Here is a 6,828-nt window from a genome sequence, read left to right on the forward strand (position 1 = left end):
CAATTTGCATCAACGTGATGCCTTTCACTTTATTAATCCTACTTCCCTATTTCTATCCGGGCGTCTGGGCCCATAACCTGTAACAAACTATTTTAGAGTAGGAATTTAGTAAAGAGAAATAAATAAAACAGCTGAGTTAGACAATGGTGCGAACCGCTCAATTTCTTGGAAAAGACAGGGGTGATACAATTATTATAACAGACTACATTGACAGATACAGATTACATTGACAGATACAGACTACATAATATTAAGTGGTTGCGTTCAGTTTAACAGTGTTAATTATAATTTTAGGTATGTTGTCAATTATATGTTCTTTTAAATGTTTTAAAAAAAAGTCCATAAAATATTTCGTTCGTTAATGACTTTAATTATATTTTTATTTACCCAATTAGTTTGAGGTGGATTTATAATTTTATTTTTTTTCATATTGCAGTCGTTAATGGTTTTAATTTTATTTTTTTCTATCATATCTAAAATACATTTAGAACATCGTGCTCAACTAGCTTAAAAAGTTTTTCTAAATATTAAAAAGCTTTTGGTATTCATTCTATCAGGGCATATATTATGCGTAGGTACTTAAAAGGAACAAAAGCCAGGTGAATGATCCCTAAGGGTGCTTTGATAACTACTTAGATCAAAGTAGAGATCAAGTAGTTATCAAATTTCACTTTGACGTAACCATGGCAACCTACACGTGCAAAATCGCCCTTAAACCGATACACTAAATAGTGTAGAAAAATGTATTGTGTAGAATAAAGCTAAAATATTAAACAGAACAGAGAAGTAAGCAAGGGGATGACAGGTCTGGGCGTTACTGCATACGATTTTTTGCGTTTTCTGAGAAGATATACTATGGCAATATATATATATATATTTTTTTTTACCATAGGAAAGTAGAGATTTCAACGAACTGAAAGCACACCAACTTTTTGAAAAAAGCTGAAATTTTGACGTCAGAATTTTCGATTGAAAATTAGGGTGTTTTTTCGCTATTCATTCAAAATAAGGTGAACAAATAAATATTTTTAATCAAATAAATTACAGCGTATTTGGGACATAGAAAGGTAAGGTTTCACCAAATTTCGTTAGAAAATAAAAAATGTGCGTAGTGTACACACGTTAGAAGTGAAACTTCTTTATGACCTTATTTTTTGAAAAATTATCTATATGCAACTAACTTTACAGAAATTGGTTAAATAAAGTTAAATAAGATAAAGTTTAACAAAAGGCTTTTAATATCACAGACTTGAAATTTCATTTTACCTTATTACCACTAAGATTATTACAGAATTTCATAAATTGTAATATAATTTTTAGTATCATTGTTATAGTTATTATAAATTTTTGTTATAAATGGTTTAGAATCTCTTCGAATCAACCGTGGTAGGGACGAGAAAAAGACGCGCGTAACGGTCAAATGTGACGCGTAACCGAAACATGTGACGCGTAACCGAAAAATGTTACACTAAATTTATTTCCAACCCCGATAAAGAAGTTTCACTTCAAAAAATATTTTTGTAAAAGATAAAAACCAAAAACTTGGTTTTTTGAATTTTTCACATAAATTTTGAGGTTATGTGAAAAATGTGTGAATACAAAAGTTTTAGATCTTTTTATTACCTACAACTTTGCCATTTAACTTTCTTCGATAGGACTTGTAGTTTTGCCGGAAATCGAGATAAACCGTTTTTTACCCTTAAAACTCCCCCCCCCCCCTACACCTTCCCGACCTCAGATCGACCGTAATTTATTTTTCCTTTCATTTTGATCATATTCCCCTGCTTTTCTAATGGGTTTCATCCTACTGTAATTTTTTTCACTTTTTATTTATTTTAAAGGCTATCTGCACTGGTCTAAATGCCGTGATACTTTGTTTTTAAACAATTTTAAAACTGCATTTTTTAATATATAAACAATAATTATAAAAAGTACGGATTGTTGATTATTGCAGAATATTTAATGATAACATTAGCGAACATGTCATATAGTACTTACGTCACATTTAATAAAAACATTTAATAGGATCGGGGGCTGCTAGTAACTTAAAATGAAGTGTTTACTTGTTTTCAGAAACAAGATATTAAACACGTTATTAGGTTCCAGAATTAGCATAAATATTAGTCTATTTTAGGCACAAATAGTTCACACGTAATTCGTTGTCCCATTGCGATAGAATTACAGGAAATATCAAAATTAAAGTTCGTTTAAGACTATTTTGGATATCGCACCTTCAGAATAGTAGTGACTTAACTCAAAAATCTAAGAAATTGAGTTACGGTCATAGAGGGTCACTAAAAGGTACGCACTTTTAGGTGAATAATAAAGAAGCGGCGTTTTTATGTTAGAATAAAGATTACGATACTTCGGTCTCTTTCGCACTGCCTACCTCTACCCGCGCCGCTCGGATCGGTAGCGACGCAATCAGTGATGCATCAAACAAGTCGTCGCAAGTTTATTAGTGAACTGACCTAAAACGTAATAAGTCACTTGTGTACTGAACAAACGGGTAAGTAAACTTCTCAATCTTCAGTATAAGAGAGACTCTTTTTTATATTAGGTCTTTTTATTACCGATTTTGATTTTTACATATAGGACTAATTGTAATTAGGTCCCTTTAATACTTAAAACTAAGAATAGTGACAAGGACTAAACAGAATTGAGCCCCTTTTAAAATAAAACCAAGGACTTCAATACATTTTACATCAAAATGTGTCATTACTACACTAATTTGCCGACAAATAAATAAGCTATTTTATTAAATGAGTCCTTATAATTATATAATATGGGTGTTTTTATGTTCCTTAATAAGATTTAGGACTCTGTATTTCCTAAATACCGAATACTTCAACTATGTATATTAGTAGACCTGTTTGTTTCAGATAAGAATAAAAATGAAGAGAAGAGCAGACTTAATATTTGAGAAATTACAAATAAATGAGCAACAAGAGGTTATTTCTTTATGTTTACATTACACTAATTGAATTTAGTGGTTTTTCGAACAGTTATCGTAATTATCTTAGACGTTTTCAGGTGGACGTAGTACCATGCAATTACAAAAATGTAAGTTGGCCCTTGGACCAAATGCGGAAATCTAGTGACGCGGCTTGTAATTTTATATACCTATTCCTTGTTTCTATTTATTAGATATTGTTTTTACGGAAATGCATCACAGTAAGTAGGATATGAAATGTTTATGTTTTTGTGCTTTATCGTTACAGGATAAAATTAATAAAGAGAACATTCCTCATTCTATTGAGCAAAGAAAACGAAAGTTGACTTAGGTAACTAAATGTTAATGTGTTTTCCTAATTTTTTATTTTTCCCATAACTTTCTTTTTAGTTTTATAACTAAGTAGGTACGGTAAGTAGGTACACCCAGCTTTAAGAAGGTTAATAGTGGTTATGATGTTTACAGAATGAGTATGAAAGCGATACCTCTCGGCCATCTAGTCCATCAATAATAGAAGGCACACCTGAAAAAAGAGTGCTGTTATCAAATCATGCACACGAACTTTGCGATGGCAAAAGAAACATACCTAGGGTTGGTCTCTCATTACGTAAATCATTATTTAATGCCATGAAATAAATTGCATACTCAATTATTTGATAATCTACGAAAACGTCTACGAAATCCCAACAATTGGAAACAAATTGTTGCAAAAACTTTGTGAAATACTGGGAAAGAATATGTTTCTAACACTAAATCTATAAAAATTGTTCCTGCTCGTTCAATAAAAGATCCATGTACCAGCAAATGTAGAGTCAAATGTGTCGATAACATAAATGAGATCGATAGAAATCTATTATTTAAAAAATATTGGGCACTAGGAAACGTAGAATAACAGAGATCTTTTGTTAGAAATTCATGATAGAAGTAAAACCAAAATATAAATACACAAATGCAGCTAGACCAAGACAGTCTAATAATGCATTTTATTTTACAGTTAATGATACTAAAATTAGAGTTTGCAAAACTTTTTTTATAAACACGTTAGGTATATGTGACAGGCAAATAAGAACTGTTAAAAAGAAGACAGATGCGCAAGGTTTCATAGAGAAAGATAACCGAGGTAAAAACCAGAATAGAAAAAGGACAGAACCAGCAATCCTACAAGATATTATAAAGAACCACATTAATTGGATACCAAGGATTCAATCGCATTATTTAAGGTCTTCAACTTCTCGCGAATATATAGGTGGAGAGAAAACAATAATGGATCTTTGGAGAGATTTTGATAAAGATCAACGCGACGCAGGAAAAGCTACATTTGAATATTGGTTATAATATTAGGACATTTTCACAAAAGAGTTTAATATTGAATTTTTCCAACCCAAGAAAGACAGATGCGACCTATATTTTGAATATGAACTAGTTTCTCCAGAAAAAAAACTACAACTAAAAGAAAAATATGATCGTCATTTAAAAGAAAAAGATTTATCCCGAAAAGAGAAACATAATTATCGACTCAACATTGATGAAACCCATATTTGTGCAGTGTTCGACCTGCAAGCAGTAATGCAATGTCCTAGCGGTATTACAAAACAAAACTGAATTGCCTCAACTTTACAATCGTGGAATTACTAAAGAAAAGAGACAACAATTTGGAGGAATATACAGAAAGTGTACACAAACGTGATATTGGAGCTTATGGAGACGTCTACAGTTTTTTCTGGAACGAAACTCAGGGGAAACGCGGATCTAGCGAGATCGGATCGTGTGTTCTTAATTATTTGGAGATTTTAAATGCAAGACATCAGGGTCAGGCCATCACGTTACGTTTTATTCCGACAATTGCTGCGGACAAATAAAAATAAATATGTAGCTTGCTTATATTCCTACGCAGTATCACATTTTGAGAACATCCAGTCTATAACCCAAAAGTACCTAATAAAGGGTCATACCTAAAATGAAGGGGTCAACGTCCACAGCCTCACTGAAATGGAAATCCAACGGAATAAAAAGGCTGGACCCATATACGCACCTTGTCAATACGTCACTTTAATAAAAAAATCGCGAAAAAAACGAAAAACCGTTGATTGTTCAAGAATTAACGTATGATTTTTTTTGGGACTTAAAGATGTTTCAAGAGAAATGCTTAGAAAGGCTTATAACTTTAGTGAAAATGAAAATAAAGCCAATGTGACTTGGAATGATGTAAAAATTCTTAAATTTACTAAAGATGATACGTTTACGTTTTACTATAAGACATCTTATAGTCAAAATGAGTTCAACAAGGTAAATATGAGAAACAAAAGGAAGAAGATGAGTGATATAAGAGAAATTGCTATGAACAAAGCATACTCCCAAAGATTGGTGTTATCTGAGAGGAAAAAAAACTGTCTTACGTTCCTTGATTGAACATAATCTGATAGAAAAAATATAGAAATTATGCTGATTTTTATAATAACATTATTTAATAATTATTTTTATAAGTATAACAGGCTCTTCTGCTATAGGTTTTAGTTTTTAGTTTTAAATAGCACTGTATTAAAAAAGTATTGATTTATTTAAAATGTTAACATGTTAAGGAGTTTTTTTTTTGTTGTTATGATTCAATTTATTTACATAGGTATAAGTACATTCTATGCACCTATGCATAACATTGCCGTACTGCACACTCTTATTATATTAATTAAAGTTTTTTGATATTTTAGGTTTATTGTCTGTACCAAAGTGACTTAATATAAGTCTTTTGAAAATAAAAAAGTGTATAATTTCACAGATTTTTTTAAATATAAAATGACTTATTTCCTTATGTGACACGACAGCATATTTTCAGTTTATACTTGTAGTGCACTTTTCATAAATAGGACAAAAACAGTACAATGATTTCAGAATAAAAGAGTCGACCTAAGACGAAAACGGTCTTTTAAAAAAATACAGTTTCAGTATAATACTGACTTAAATTGGGAACCTTTTTAAAAAACCTTAATTTTAATTAAAAATAATGCATCATACTAATTTTTTTTGCTCATATTTCACAAAAGATATACTTAAGTTAATACAAAAATCAAATAATTGATATGTTTTCATACAAAATTAATTAATTAAATCAGTTCAAAGTTGAAAGTTTGCAGATTCTAAACTTTATTTTTGTTTTCCCAAAATAATGATTTTTTGAGATATAATTTATTATAATATTCTGAAGGTGCGATATTTGTCCTTTGTGGGCCTCGCGTTTACTAGACTTTGCCTGACGAAATATTTTTTTCAAATAGTCACTTTAATGTTTTGTTACTGATTATTCTTTATGAGATCAAGCAAGTCCTATTCAGTTCCGTAACCCAGGAACAATGCATCATACTTTGATTGAGTTTGAAATCGTTCATTTTAAATTAACATTATAGTTATATTTGTGATAGTCTGTAGAGATACCTAGATAAAAAAACTTGTGTTAATTAATTAAAACACGCAAGGTGTCTATCGTTAAAAATGCTTTAATCATCGTTTAGAGGCTAACAGTGGTTAGTTGAGATGTGGTTAAATAAGTTAAAATAATAAAATTAATGTCTGGTATGTTTATTGTATTTTTATCGATATATTGTATATTATATTTAATTGTATTTTTAAAAAAAATTTCGTAACATTTATGTTTACCTAAATTGTCATACATTTTAGACAAAAGAGTTTGTAACATATAACTGAGATAACAATGTATGATGTGGTAAACTTTAATAAAGTAATAAATAAAAATAGTTACTGTTAGGGCTAGTTGATCTGGTTCTTAGGGTAGGAAATTAAACACTCCAATGATGACTTTATTTACTATATTTCACACACTGACCCTACGTAAAATGTACAAACACCAACTTGAACAAAGGAAT

General features: G+C 30.3%; 1 long non-coding RNA gene across 1 annotated transcript; it reads left to right on the top strand.

Annotated features, from left to right (window-relative positions):
- Window positions 1-2,231: 2,231 nt before the first annotated feature.
- Window positions 2,232-5,461, top strand: LOC125062969. Its single transcript, XR_007119439.1, has 3 exons — window positions 2,232-2,509; window positions 2,883-2,951; window positions 3,034-5,461. It is a non-coding gene; the product is annotated as an uncharacterized LOC125062969 (long non-coding RNA).
- Window positions 5,462-6,828: the final 1,367 nt, after the last annotated feature.

The sequence above is a fragment of the Pieris napi genome (genome assembly GCF_905475465.1).
Source record: "Pieris napi chromosome W unlocalized genomic scaffold, ilPieNapi1.2 SUPER_W_unloc_3, whole genome shotgun sequence".
Classification (NCBI taxonomy): domain Eukaryota; kingdom Metazoa; phylum Arthropoda; class Insecta; order Lepidoptera; family Pieridae; genus Pieris; species Pieris napi.